Here is a 15,255-nt window from a genome sequence, read left to right as displayed (position 1 = left end):
AGTCCCGCGGCTCCGGCGTACCCACCGCCAAATTGCCGCTGAATCCGCGGAACCAGCGGACCTCCCGCAGGCAAGCCGCCAAAGGCTGCCTGACTGCCGCCCTTGCAGGGACCGGCAGGGCACCCCCCGTGGCTTGCCGCCTCAGGCACGCGCTTGATGCGCTGGTGCCTGGAGCCGCCGCTGGTTGTGGTAAAGACTCTGGACTGCGTCTCAGGAGAGATGGGCTTAATTCTCAGCTCAGCTGCCAACTTCCTGACTCCCCTTGGGCAAGCCATTTCATCTCTCTGTGTCTCACTTCCCCCTCTGTAAAATGGGAATGATACTACTTCATTTTCCCCCTCCCACTGTAAGTCTTTTCCATTTAGATCAGAGGTCCCCAAACTGTGGGGTACACATCCCTGGGGGGAGTGTGGAGGAATGTTTGGGGGGCCAGGACTGGGGCCCAGGCCAGCCCCCATAGGCAGGGGTAGCTCTAGCTTTTTTGCCACCCCAAGCACGGCAGGCAGGCTGCCTTTGGCGGCATGCCTTCAGGAAGTCCACCAGTCCCGCGGCTTCGACATACCCGCCACCGAATTGCCGCCGAATCCGCGGGACCGGCAGACTGCTGCTGGCATGCCGCCGAAGGCAGCCTGACTGCAGCCCTTGCAGGGACCGGCAGGGCGCCCCCCGCAGCTTGCCGCCCCAGGCACACATTTGGAGCGCTGGTACCTGGAGCCGCCGCTGCCCATAGGGGGCAGGAAGGGAGTGCCACTCAGTTCTGCTCCTGGCCCCGGACCCGGGCTGCCGGCCTCAGCCCCTGGCTCCCAGCCCAGCCCCCACCCCAGCTGTGGCCCCAACCTCAGCCCCCTTACCCCTGACCACGTCCCCCCCTCCCGGAGCTGCAACCCTGCTCCCGGCCCCAGGGGACAGAGGGGGCATTGGACAGGGGTAAGGGGGGGGCACGAGGTAAAAAGTTTGGGGACCACTGAATTAGACTGTAGGCTCTCCGACTATCTCTTACTATGGGCATACAGTGCCTAACACATATCAATTGTAGCCTCTAGGTGCTACCGTAATTACAAATAATAAGGTATATGGGCAGGCAATTAAAAAGACTGCATAAAAAAAAATCAAAGGACATTGATAGAATGCTTGCAGAGATGTACAGCAAGAACCAAAGAACAGCTCTAGCTGAAGCCACAGTATCTTAGCAAGCATGAGCTACAATCATTAGTGAAGTTCCTGGACAATCATTTCACCCTCACCCACATTAATGACTTAAAAGATGAAGAAAGGGTTGTGGAAACTTAATAAGCCTTTTGTAAATCTAGGGATGAAAACAGACGGCAGTCAAGCATGTAGCTGTTTATCTCAAGGTTGGCCAAAGCCATGGTGCTGGCAAAAAAGTGCTGAATCACATTGAATGAAGAGAACACAAATTAAAAATGCTATAAAAAAATGCACGCAAACAAGAAACGGTGGAAGGTTATTTGGGGACACTGTTGAAAGTGGTGCAGAAAGCTTGGTGAATGAAATGAAAGGATGAGATATTAATACTTTGCTGGGGTCTGTTGGGGAGGGCTTTTCCAGGGAGCTTTCAGCAGCAACGCTGAAAATGATTTGCCATGCTCATTGATTACTGGCAAATCTGAAAATTGCACAAAGGCAGGTGAAATTTCAGAAAGGAAATATTTTTATGATTATATTTTCTCTTTCCTGCTGTGAGAAGAGAAAAGCCAGATATTTCTCCCTCAGGTCCAGCACTGAATACTGATATGTGAAAAGAATGAACCAGCAACAGAGAAGATATAGTGTGAGAAGAGTAATGTCTGTACACTGATATACACAGATGAGAGGGGCAGAACCATGCAGCATCAGAAGACATTTCTAATACTAACAGAATTTTGATCAGTTCACACAATTCCACGTTTTGTCATCTGTTAATTCTATCATTTGCCTCAAACGTCTTGATCTTGGAGAAGAAGCGTTTGAGGTCAGGACGATATCACGGTTACAAATAGGGGACGTCAAGGGAGGAGATAAAGGAGGTGAAGTTGGGAAGGAGGTCACTCTTCTTGCTCAGCAGCAACTCTTCCGTCTTTCAGCCACCGACAGAAGTTGAAACGAAGCCTCAAATGCATCTGCTCGGAGGAGAGATGCATATCAATAAGTAGAGAAGAACTACACAGTCGCAGGGAACATTAATACCAACACAGGTTTGGTCCTATATGAACCTGGCTGCTTCATCCTTCTCAGCTCCAGTGCAAGTGGTATCCTGCTCCTGGATTGCAAATTCTTAGACTCTAGTCTAAGTCCTCAGAACTGTCTAATGATTTATGATGCCCAACTTGTAGCATGCTAAAGGGGCTTGATTTTTCAGAGTGGTTGCTGAACACTTTCCAAAATTGAAACCACTTTGAAAAGCATTGCATGTCCAAATTGACATGTCACTAGAGAGGGTTGCTGTTGTTGTAAATATAGGCCTTATATATTCTTAACATGAAGAGTAATGCACCACTTCAAGAAGAGATATACCTATCTCATAGAACTAGAGGGGACCCCCCCAAAGGTCATTGAGTCTAGCCCCCTCTCTTCACTAGCAGGACCAAGTACTGATTTTTGCCTCAAAATTCCTAAGTGGCCCCCTCAAGGATTGAACTCACAACGTGGGGTTTAGAAGGCCAATGCGCAAACCACTGAGCTATCCCTTTCTAACTATAGGAGGATGCCCCACTGGTTAAGGTGCTAGCTACAGCTATAGCTTCAAGACCCTATTCTGCCCCAGGTGTCCTGAGTGACCTTGGGTAAGTCGCTTTGTCTCTGTGTGTGTCAGTTCCCTATTAGTAATACGAGGATAATAGCACTGCCCTACCTCACTGGGGTGCTGAGAGAATAAATACATTACAGATTGCAAGGTGCTTAGATACTACAGTAATGAGGGGCATATAGCTACCTAGGATAGACAGATGTGTCTTGACATTCTGTGAATCTATTCAGTTTAAAGCAGAAAACCCAAACACGGGATCAGTTTATATTGCAAAGCAAAGTTGTTGGAGAAAAAGGTGCCAAGGTATATTAACATTCGTATATTAGGATCACCTGAAAAATCTGGAATTAGATTTTTCTGTTATAAAAAAAAGTGCCCATGTTTTCCTTGTTGTGTATGGAATATAGACAAGATTTAGCTGAGCACATCAGTGGATCAAATGGACTGTATCTGAAAGCATTCGTGCTTAGATAGCAAAGCAATAGATGCCTTAGAAATAGCGAGATAGCTCAAAAGATCTCCCTTTTTGCCTCTGAACAAAATAGCCATGTATTATAAAACGGACTGACTTGAAGTTTTATGGCTAAGCCACCACCTTGCTATATTCTCATACTATTTATCCATATGTGGGTAAGTAATAGATATTGATCAGGTGGAAACTCCCAGTGGTGATGTACAGTTCAGACTACGTGCTTGATTTGGTTCCATGCACAGTCAGACGAGCCATTACGTTACAGAATGAACCGTTCCGAAGAGAAGAGTCATGGATGATTTCCGAGCTCGTTCCTCCAATGTAGAGCAACCCTCACTTAAACACAGACATTCGCAAGTACAAGGTCTAGTCTATTTTACAAGTTTTATTAAAGTTACAATTAAAATTGTGATTACCCAAGCATACAGAAATTCTATACAGACCTATGCACAAGTTACAAATGTAGTTATACTATCAGAGGGGTAGCCGTGTTAGTCTGGATCTGTAAAAAGCAACAAAGAGTTCTGTGGCACCTTAAAGACTAACAGAGGTATTGGAGCATAAGCTTTCGTGGGTGAATGCCCACTTCGTCATGTAGTTATACTCACATCCTTAACCATAATGTTAGGGTCTGATGGGTCTCTCATGGCTTGATCATCAGTAGAGGGATGGTTCCTGCTGGAGTCTCCCATAGGGAGCTCAATTTTCCTAATCTGAGCTTCCCCTTTTTATAATGTGATTCTGTCTAAACCTACATTATGCACATATCCATAAAAGCAACCCTCTTTTCTCTTATTGGTCTGTGTTCCCTGGAAACTTAAGGGACCCCAATTTTCTATAAACTGTGTAAATTCCCTTTATTCTCATTAACATTGACGCACAACCTCTATCCTGTAGTGAAGACACATGGAGACAGATGCGCCTTTATGGTATTTTTATGATCTAATATTAATCTTCTGGGTAATTTTTTGTAATCTTACCAGTTGGTACCTCTTTTCCCATAATCTTAGGGCATCGGGTTATTTTCTGGTCACTTATGTCATCATTTCTTGTCTCCAAGACAAGTCTTGCAGGCTTCAGCCTAGAACTTGTGTTTCAGCTTGTCTTAATTATGTCTAATACTTGGTTCCTCTAAATACTGATCAGTCTTATACTTTTATAATCCTACAAATTAACATACAATGAATATGAATGACATAATAACTAAAATAATTGGCTACAACTTGAAAACAAAAGGTAGCATGCAACAAACATGGGGGAAGGAATAGAATGAGAGGAAGGATAGTCTTATGGGCAATGCATGGAACTGGGCCTTAAAAGATCCAGGTTCATTTTAGCACTGCTACAGACTCCGTGTATGACCCGAGGCAAGTTGCGTACACGCTCTGAGCCTCAGTTCCTCACACATAAAATGGGGATCATAATTATTCCTTTTTCTGCCTGTTTTTTCTGCCCTGTCTCTTTAGAACATAATGTCTCTGGGGCAGAGGCTGTTTCTTCTTATGTGTATGTACAGTGCCTAGCACAATAGCGCCCTGATCCGATTGGGGACTGCTAGGTGCTACTGTAATCGAAACGATGATAGTGCTTTTGTTTTGCTAAATCTGCCCCCTTTTGGAGCTCTACCATTTTTCACAATGACGGCATTGATGGAAGAAAAATGGTATATGTATGGCACATGCGCTGACTTTTGGTTTTTGCCAGTGGGTGCTCTTCTCGGCCCCTTTCCCCCCCACCCCCATGAGCTGCAGGCGAGGCCTCATGAGCAAGAGGCCGAGCGGGGGTGGAGCCTCGAGGCACAGCGCAGGTAAGGCCTGGGGGGAAGAGGCTGAGTGGAGGCGGGGCCTCGATGCGGGGCCTTGGGGGAGGGAAGAGGCCAAGAGGGGATAGGGCCTCAGAATGGAGCGGGATGGAGCAGGGGTCAGGACCACGGTCTGAGCGCCAAGGCCTACAAAAGCCTGAGCACCCCCTATTATTTTTTGGTCAGTGCTTGAGCCCCGGAACACCCATGGAATGGGCACCTATGATATATGGCCTTCTATGCAGAAGAAGGCAACAGGGTAGAAGAGCACAAGGAGAGTGGACAAGGATGAAGCTGGGGAAGAGTGTGGGGAGCAAGACCAGGAGTAAGAGAGGACAAGCAGTTATAGGTGAGGCAGAGTTATCCAGGGCCAGTGGTACAGAGCAGCATCTTCTGCATAGCCAATGACGACCTTCCATCCTGCTCTCTCCCCTGCAATTATTCAGTGCTGTTCTCGCCAATGACTTTTCCTCCAGCTGCTCGCCCAGGGTATAAACTCATCTCCACTAACTAGCTCATTCATTAGCATAAAATACTCCCCAAATGCCAAACTTAATGCGACTCAAGTAAACGAATTCAAACTATGGAAGTCCAGGCTTCTTTGACAACTGTGGCACATTCATTAGTCATTAGGAGCTTAAGCATCTGTCATATTTCTGATACGCTCTCTTCTCCTCTCCATCTTAAACTAACCACAAAACTGGTAAGATTCCCAGGCTCTGATTCTCCCCACACAGGAAATTAGTAATTTCTATTTACTTTAACCCAGACCTTTACATAATGTGCTACTTCTAGCTACTTTATAAACTTCTTCTCTACGCCAAGGCAGAGAGAGGTCAGTTTACTAGTGTGCAAGAGAAAAAACACAGCAACTACAGCGGCTAGATCTTCATCTGGTTCATGCCGCAGAAGCTGTAAACATTTAACACAATATGTCCTGTAAGTATTCTCTTAATTTTGGTTTAGTGTTCCTAAATTGAAAACTTCATCTAAAAATAAAAACAGTTAAGGTTGCTAAGTGACAACCGTTGTTATTTATCACATCATTTGCAAAACCCACATGTTTAAAGAAAGCAAACTAGCTGTTAAGGACATTGCAAGTCTTACACTGCCCAAATAAAAACAAACATCATTCTTATCTAGTATAACGAAAAGCATTTTTCCATCACAACACAAGAACTTCAACTCTGCCATATAGATTGCTGAGGAAGGTCTATGTATTTTTATTATTGTGATTTCAGTAAATATTTTTTCCAAGGGATAATATTAAATGGGAAGCATTATTAGTTAAATATGATTAGCAACTGACAGTAACATTGTTTTCGTCCAGTACGTTATATGCTGGATGTATTTTATGAGAATATATATGACTACTGATTTATGCTGAGGAGATTAACCCTGTATGCATGGGTTTTCACTAGAAGCTATTCAATGTGTATGCGCTGAAAAATATGAAAATGGGGGTTGTGTTATGGTTGAATTTTGAAATTTCAAAACCCAACCCATACTAAAAAAAAAAAACTATTTGACAGTAAATAAGGTATTTCCATTATTGTCACCTCCCAACCTTATCTTTTTTTATTACATTAAGGTTTTTTGGTTTTGGAATTTCACAGGTTTTGTTAATCATTTTTTTTTTATTTTGTGCTGGAAAAGTTCTGAAATGTTAAATAAATGCAGTTAAGTCTCCAGATAATTTTAAAAAGCCAACAATGGCTCCTGTGAAGCCCTGCCTCATTCTGTGCACACCTAACAAGACCTACATGTTCCCTAGGCCATCAAGATATCCCTGCATTCATAACACAGCCTACCTTCACTCCAAAGGCTGATGAAAAAGTGAGGAGAAGTCATTGCAAATTAAATATCAAACTCAAGACTAGAATTTAGGTTACCTGGTTCTGTAAGCTGTGTCTAAAACCAGTAGAAATGCTACCTTCCAGCCAAGTCACTGAACATCACTGTGCCTTGGCTGGAAAAAACATATTTGGCTAGCAATCATACTTTATACTCACATTGTGCTGTTCCATCTTCAGATCTCAAAGCACTTTACAAAGATGGGTAATTAGATTCAAAGCTTTTTGAGCCAGGGACTGTCTTTTTGTTCTGTGTTTGTACAGCACTTACCCCATGACCATGGCTCCTGTGTGCTACAGTAATATAAATAATAACCATTCTACATTTGGGTTAAAAGAGCAGATACCTGAACCAATTTTTATGAGCGTCACTATGGACTGATATATACTTGCCCAACATTTAACGAGCTTTGGAGCTAATCCTGAAGCATTTGCATATGAACTGTAGGCCAGAAAAGTAGAACAGAAGAAATACTACAGAAGCAATGACACAGTTACCACCAGCTACTGGTGGGAGAGAACATTAGATTTCTAACACAACGTAGATGATAACCTGGCAAAGGAATCGGACGGACCATCCACACCAAATTCAGGTGTTGTAACCACTCTGGAGAGTCAGTTCTACAAGATGACACATAAACAAAAACACAGGAGGACAAGGAACCCCTTTGTGGAAGACATGCAGGAATGTGCTTCCACACTGACAGAAGTAACACATGCCCACCCAGTCACAAACTGACACACACCAAATCCAGCTGGCAAATCCACCGTAGTGGCTGGACACATTTCAAGGACTGGAAGTGGTCACCTGATCAGAAAGCCATTGAGGGTCCATGACCGATGTCCAGCGCTATCAACCCTAAACTCCCAACACTTAAAAACTAATGCAACCAATAATAAAAATGCCTAAGTATAGAGGTGTAACATGACGGTCAAGAGAGATGGCATCAACCCTTGTGTAAAACAAGGGATTTATTCTGCTTTTTATTGGCTAATCTGAGGAGCAGAATGGGGAAAAGGCAGAGCTCTCCCTCCCGCCCCACTGCGCTGGCTTACACAACTCAGCTAGCCTAAGGATGGCTTGTGATTTGCTGCTGGTATAGGCCACCAGCATGTTACTAACCCACTCTGGGGCAAAGAGGAAGCAATGGAATGTGGTCCAGAGAGGTGTTGCCAAGGCGCAATGCCTCCGCTGCGGCTCCCGTACTGAAATCAGGACCCCACTGAAGTCAACGGGACCAAGATTTCACCTCTGGACTGTGGCAACTTAAGCACCTCCCCTCGTTCAGGGCTGTGCCTAATGACACAATCTAGCTCAGACTGAATGAACTGGGGCCCTACTCTGGCACCTTTACTCAGACTGAGTAGTACCTTCTTCCTCTCGATATCAACAAGACAGCTTGCAGAGTCACGTACTCCTCCGGGAGAGGATGCGTGGCAGAACTGGGCCCTGTATCAGAGAACTGAAAAATAAAAATCCATTCCATGTTTTATTTTTCAGTCACTTGACAGTATGTATATAAAACAGGAGGACTTTTCTCACTATCCATCATTCCCATTCAACATTTACCGGAGACTATAAATAACAGTCAGTAAATTATAATGATCAATTAATTTCCAGGGACTGAGCACCTTTCATCCAAAGATCTCAACGTGGTACCAAAATGCTACTGTGATTGTCATTTCATAATGATTAGAGCACTGGATTGGACCTCAAGAGACATCAGTTCTAGTCCCAGCTCTGTCATTGGCCAGCTGGGTGACCTTGGATAAGTTACTTCACCTCCCCTGGCTTTAGTTTCCCCATCTGTAAAATGGGGATAATGCTATTGACCTCCTTTTTAAAGTCCTTACAGACCTATTGATCAAAAGCCCCATATAACAGTCAGGTATTATTAACAACAACGGACAGATAAATCTTAAATATCTGTGTCAGAAATAGCCCTGTGCAATGGGAAACTTTTAAACCTTAATATTTCCAAAGTGATTAATTTAAATACATACCAAAAAATAATTAAGCAATGTCATTTTTGTCGGAAGGAAAAAAGTTACATGAACAATCTAGATTTGTTAGGATTTTTTAAAACAAACATTTATAAAATCACCTGTTTTAAATAGATGTTTTCACACTTTCTAAAATGATTTTTTTTAAATGCACCCTAAAGTAATATAATGTAAAACTTTTTTTTAAAATGTATTTTGTAAAGTAACATCATGTCTGAATAGTTTCAGCCGAGATTCATAATATATGCCCTAAAAAAAAGAATTATAATGGAAAAATTGTCACACACTTACTTACCCACGGTGGTGCAAACGGTATCACTGAAATGAAGTGGTAATATGGTTGTCACATTGATTTGCAAAGCAATAATCTGGCTTCTGAGTGGAGAAACTAAGATTCTAAATGCTGAGTAGCTCACCATGATAAGGCAACTGTATTAGAATAATTCAGATGGCTAGTACTATTATCACAGACTCAGAGCAGCAAAACGCTGGAAGGGTACTATTCGCTCCATCCCTGTAGCCGTTCATGATTGTTTCCCACATTATATTCTCCAGCACATTATCCATTCTAGTTTCAGCTGTCTTGGACAAAGGGCTTCCACATCATCCTTTGGGAGATGGGACAATCCAATTCCTGATGGTGAGATATACATTGGAATTATTAAAAACATATGGTGCAGATTCCGATCGCCTTGTCTCTCCATGTAGCCTCACCCACATACATGTTTGAGGTATTACAGCACATGAATAAGGGCTTGGGAATCTGGCCCCTAGTAACTTTAAAAATGTTTCTTGAGGGTTTAAATTTTGTCATTATGTAAATGTCCAAGCAAGGACAGCTAGAAGATTTCATAAAGCGAGATAGCATAATTTATTAGAGCTAATCAGAAAATGACCAAATAAAAATCAAACAAGAAAACAGAAAAAGGTGAAAAATCTGCCAAAAATGTATGAATTTCTTACCCCCCTCATTTTTCCAATCCGCTCTAACAACTGACATCCAAAGGGACACAGAGCTTTGCAGACAGTCACAGCAGATGAGTGAATGCCCATGTCTAGTATATGTTGTGTACACCTACCAAACACACTCAGGTTCAAAGGATTCTGCATGTTAAAGTAAGAGGGAATTGGGGAATTGTAAAGCTTTCTCAAGGGATGCTGAGCTTCATTAAATATCAGAATATCAGGGGGAATTAAGGAACCCAGAGTCATAAGTTTAGTCAGTGGTGTGGCGACTGTCCTTGCCTATATGCAGGGTTGCTGGAACCATTTTTGCAGTGGGGGTGCTGAAGGTGGAAACCAGGTATTTGGGTTGTTATTATGACTTCAAGCTACAGGGTGCGGCAGCACCCCCAACACCCCTAGTTCCAGCACTTACGCCTGTATTTTGCCACAAAGGATGACTTTAAAAGTGGGGTAAGGACAAGGAGAAACAGTCCCACACTTGTGTGACGTCACTGACTTCAGTGGCATCGTTGCTCCAGATTTGCACTGGGGTAAAAGGTCACTCCGTTCCTAGTGAGATGTCAATGGGCATTGAATCAGGCCCTAACTGAGAAGAGAATCACACCCTTCATGCCTAAAATGGAATACAGGATATTCAGATTTAAACATCAAAGGGGCACAGGCAGTAAAAACAAGGGGGCATAAGCCGTTGGGAGAATACTCCTTGCTGACTTTAAGGTCAGACTGATATGCTAACGGAAATGACTTGTCACACATGAACTCTAGGGGCCATATCTTCAGCTGGGATAAATCCAAGTAAGTGAAATCCAAGGAGCTACACCAATTTACACCAGCTGAGGATCTACCCCACTGAATGCACTTCGGCTTAAATCAGTAGTAACTGTAAAATCTGACCTGTTCTAGGAAGACTTCCACCTAGACTGTAGATCAGATAAGAATGACAGTACATTACCTGCCTTGGATTTGCTTTGACTTTTCTCTGTTCCTTAACTTTAAGAACCGGGTTTTATTAAAAGATAATTTTGGAGTTAGACTTACTTTGTGCTAAGCGCTCAGAGGGAATTTAGAAAACAACCTAATCCTCCGTATTCACATGGGGCAGTATCAGGTCTCTTGCTGGAACAAATGGTCAAAGGCAGAGGCACAGGAAAACCGTCCCCAAAACACTGCCCCCAGAATGCTGGCTGCCCTGAGCTGGGATGAGAAAAGCCTGAATACAAAGAGAGCAGTCAGGAACCAGGGCTTGAAAGTGGCCAGTAGAGTATTCCACAATCTAAGAGATATTGCTATTTGGAAGGTTCCCCTTCACTTTTCATGTAAATGTTCCTAATTTTAATGTCCCCGCAACCCTTCCAATTATTCGTCCTGGTAGCATCCTAAACAATTCCTCTCCTGTCTTGGTGTTTACACCCTCCAGATATGTGCATTTCTAGATGGCTACGTGCGGCTGTAAATCTGTAGTGCAAACGGCAGATATTAAATGCATGAGGAAAAAGGTACACTCTGAGTGTTGTGTTGTCAAGGAATGATGGAACATCAGAGCCTGATTAGCCACTGTGTATTCGGTTATTTACAGAGCAGCCCTATTCAAAGAGAAATCAACTGGACCAGCAGGCTTTCCTTCTGCTTAGCCAGGAGAACCAACCAGTCGATTCAGTTCAAGCAGCAATCCTGCTCACTGCAACGCATTTAAAGCATGCACGCGTTCACATTAATAAACAGAACAAAAAGCCTTCCATGCCATGTCCTCACAAGTGATTGCCAGATTAATTCTATTTGACCTTCAGTTTCAATACATCAACAATTGCTGCCCTCAGCCAAACATGGACAAAAAACTGAACGGTAGCTAAGATACGGACAGAAAAATTTCAGACCATATCTTCTAATTATGCCCCTAATTCAAGAAGGATGTTAGTCAGTTGGAGAGGGTTCAGAGAAGAGCCATGAGAATGATTATATGATTAGGAAAAAAAATGCCTTATAATGATTGAGTTCTTCTGAGTCTATCTATTTAGCTTAACAAAGAGAAATTTAAAGGGTGACTTGATTATAGTCTGTAAGAACCTCCGTGGGGAACAAATATTTAATAATAGGCTCTTCAGACTAGCTCAGAAAATAATAACACAGTCCAATGGCTGGAAGTTGATGCTAGACAAACTCAATCTGAAATAAGTTATACGTTTTTAATGGCGAGAGTAATTAAGCATTGAAACAATTTACCAAGCGTCATGGTGGATTCTCCATCACTGATAATTTTTAAATCAAGATGGGCTGTTTTTCTAAAAGATCTGCTCTAGGAATAATTTTGGGGAAGTTCTACAGTCTGTGCTGTACAAGTAGTCAGTATCACAATGGCCCCTTATGGCCTTGGAATCTACAAATCATTACAGCAAATGATGTTCTTCAGTTCTTCATCAGAATGTAACTGTTTTGTTATGTCCATCCACTGGGAAACTTCTTTGAAGCACAGAGCTTCTGGGAGTGAATTTTTGCATTATATGAACACAAAAGCCTGTCAAAAGTAGTCTCTCTGTGTATTTATAGTTATATCAGGTTAAGGAGTTCACCCTCCCGGTCCAGCTGATAGTAATAATATACAGCGAGCATCTACTTACTTTTTAAAAAATTATGTTCCCATCAATTGTTTCCCCAATTTTAGCCAGCCTATGAGGTATAGGAATGCAGAAGGGAGACTGAGGCGTATCTAAACAGAGTAACACAAAAAAAAATCCATGTATGTGTACTTTGTCAGATTGAAAATAACCCGCTTCAATCAATTTATAGATGGGTACAACTGTACGACATATGCCTTGTATAAGCAATCACAAAGGATATTAAAATATTATAAAGGTATTTACAGTTTGACTGTGCTTGGATTGATTTTTGTCTGGTGGTTGTATCTGCAATGATGCCCCCACATGTTTTGCAAGTGAAGGGACAGATTCTGTTCTCACCCCAGCTTAAACCAGAGGAAATTCACTGTCTTCAGAGGAGTTCCTCCACATGTCCACACCCTAGTAAGATGCGCATCAGGCCACAAATATCAACATGTAACTAAAAAAGAAATCTACACACCTCTCCTAATACTATAGCTATATCTCCACACATTAACTATTCTCTGCTATTGATGTAAACCATAAGATCCCAGTACAACCACAGCCCCAAACACTGCACATGGCAGGTACACAGCACAGCACAGCAGTAAGATGAGAAGTCCTGTTTGTTAGCTCTGACTTTAATGTGGTTTGCATAGAGATGGAAACATTGGAACAAGCTGTTCAAATACGGATAAGAGAAAGCCCCCCCCCCGCCCCCCCCACCCCGCACGCGCGCGCACACACACACACACACACACTATAGTACAAGAATAGAGATTTTAGCTACTACTTCATAGTAAAACCAGAGAAGTCTCGCTAACCCTTTTGGCGCATTGGTAGAAGGGCGACTCAGAGTTGCTGCGGCAGGTGAATGAAGATGCAGAACTGTGCAAGGGAGTGCTAAGCCAGGAAAATACCAATCGCAGCCCTGGATCTGTTAGCAATCATGTTTTATTTACCAGCCATATTGCATTAAAACCAGACGTGATCCACATACCAACCACACGTTAGCCTGTTCCCAGTTGTTTGTTTTTAAAGAAAAAAAAAAAAACCCACCCCACCACCCCACAGCTGCATGCAATGGTTGCTGGCGGCAGAAAGACGCTTGTGTGTGTGATTCCCATCCAGGAACTGGGAAAGCGAGCAAATCAGTGTCACTCCTGCAACACAACACAATTCATACGACTGCTTCCTTTCCCGCATCCCTGTGGTCCTTTACGGACTACAATAAAGGGACCGACTTGGTCAAGTCAGGGTTCAACTTAAAGCATGGCAAGGTTAGCTCTCAGCTGCCAGCCGGTCTCCAGCTAAGCAGAGAGCCCCAGCAAGCGAGGGGAGAAAATGCTGCAAGCCAAGTACAATACGCGCTGGAAGGAAGAGGGACCAGAGCTTACCATTGCAGCAAGGATCCGTCCCAATATTGGAGATGCATTCTTCACCTTCCCAGGTGAGCAAGGCAAAGGGGGTGGGAGCTGGGGGGTGGGGGGCTGAAGGCAACTGCAGTCGCGATCTGCTTGAATCAAGGAGGTGGTGAGCAAGCCAAGCGATGCAATGGACCAAAGGGAGCTAAGCTGCCCCTTCACACACGGTCTGATGTCTCCAACAGGAATTAAAAATCCCTCCCTAGTCTTCCCTTCGCTGCCTCGCGTCTCCAGGCTGCCCTTGCACAAGGCATTGGCGCGGTCTGTGCCGTGAAGGAATTTCCCATTGCTACATCGCCGGGGGCGGGCAGGAGGGGGCTGCAAACTTTTTTATTTTATTTTATTTTTTTAATCAAGTAATTAATTTGCGCTGGGAGGGGCGGGAGAAAGGGGAGGGCGCGGGGGCTGGATCAGAGGCACAGCCCACGAGCCCCAGCCAGCCTGCGCTCCCCTGGGTGTGAGTCTCATGCCCAGACAATGCGCTGCAAAGAGGAGAGCCGGTCCTGCGGAGAAATGCAAACACCCCCCCCCCCCAGCACCACCACCACCACCCCCCCAGCTCCAGACAAGTGCCTGGAAAGGGGGCAGGGCACTGAACCAATCCCCGCCCCTTGGCTAGCCTCATTAATATGGAAGGAGGAGGGGGGCGAATGAGAAAGAAGGGTGGGAGAGGTTTATCCAAAGCAGGTTCCTTAAATCAAACTCTTCTCTCTCTCCCCCCCCCCCTCTCCTTTCCCCAAGCCCCCTCTCCGCTGCCCCACGGATTCTGCAAGCGAGCGACAAGGCGCTAGTGTCCGCGGATGCAGCCTGGCATCGCTGCAGGGCGTGGGACCAGGATGGGAGTGAAGAGGCTGCGGAGTTTAGAAGGAAATGTGTGTGTGTGTGTGTGTGTGTGTGTGTGTGTGTGTGTGTGTCGGGGGGGGGGGCACTATGCATTGCACAGCGCCCTGCAGAGGGTTTCATGGAGGGGGGGGGGGGGGGGGGGGCTGCGACTGGCCAAGGCGCTTCCAGGCAGGGTGCCGGGCTCAGGGAGGGGATGCAGCATCCTCTGATTCTTTCAGCCAGCCTGGGCGGGAGGGGAACACAGCAGCCGCCAGACCGGACTTGTGGTGCAGGGAAGCACACGCCGCTGGAGAGAGGGTGGGACTGGGCAAAGGATGGAAGTAGCCGCCGGTGCCCAGAGAGGGGATGCCCAGCTAGACACTTTGCCCCCATCCCTAGCTGAACGCAGATGGAACCCGCCACTCACAGGAGGCGACCCATCTCAGCCACATGGGCTCAGGGGAGAAAGCCTGGCCTAGAGCCAGAGAATCACCCCTTGCAAGAGTGAGAAGCAGCTGGCCTGCAGCCCGAGGGGAGGTCCACTCCCAGCTCTGAAGCTGATAGGGACCCCCC

At 44.8% G+C, this 15,255-nt stretch overlaps 1 protein-coding gene across 7 annotated transcripts in view; it reads right to left on the bottom strand.

The window, feature by feature from the left end:
• Nucleotides 1-14,162, bottom strand: part of ADCYAP1R1 (ADCYAP receptor type I) — a 190,053-nt gene extending 175,891 nt beyond the window's left edge. For all 7 annotated transcript variants that reach the window (XM_054016617.1, XM_054016618.1, XM_054016621.1 and 4 more), the window contains exon 1: nt 13,834-14,162. The gene's annotated coding sequence lies outside the window, so the exon portion shown is untranslated. The remainder of the gene's footprint in view (nt 1-13,833) is intronic.
• Nucleotides 14,163-15,255: the final 1,093 nt, after the last annotated feature.

This window comes from Malaclemys terrapin, chromosome 2 (assembly GCF_027887155.1).
Source record: "Malaclemys terrapin pileata isolate rMalTer1 chromosome 2, rMalTer1.hap1, whole genome shotgun sequence".
Lineage (NCBI taxonomy): Eukaryota > Metazoa > Chordata > Testudines > Emydidae > Malaclemys > Malaclemys terrapin.
The sequence above is the reverse complement of the archived record's forward strand: the minus strand, read 5'-3'. Positions and strand labels throughout refer to the sequence as shown.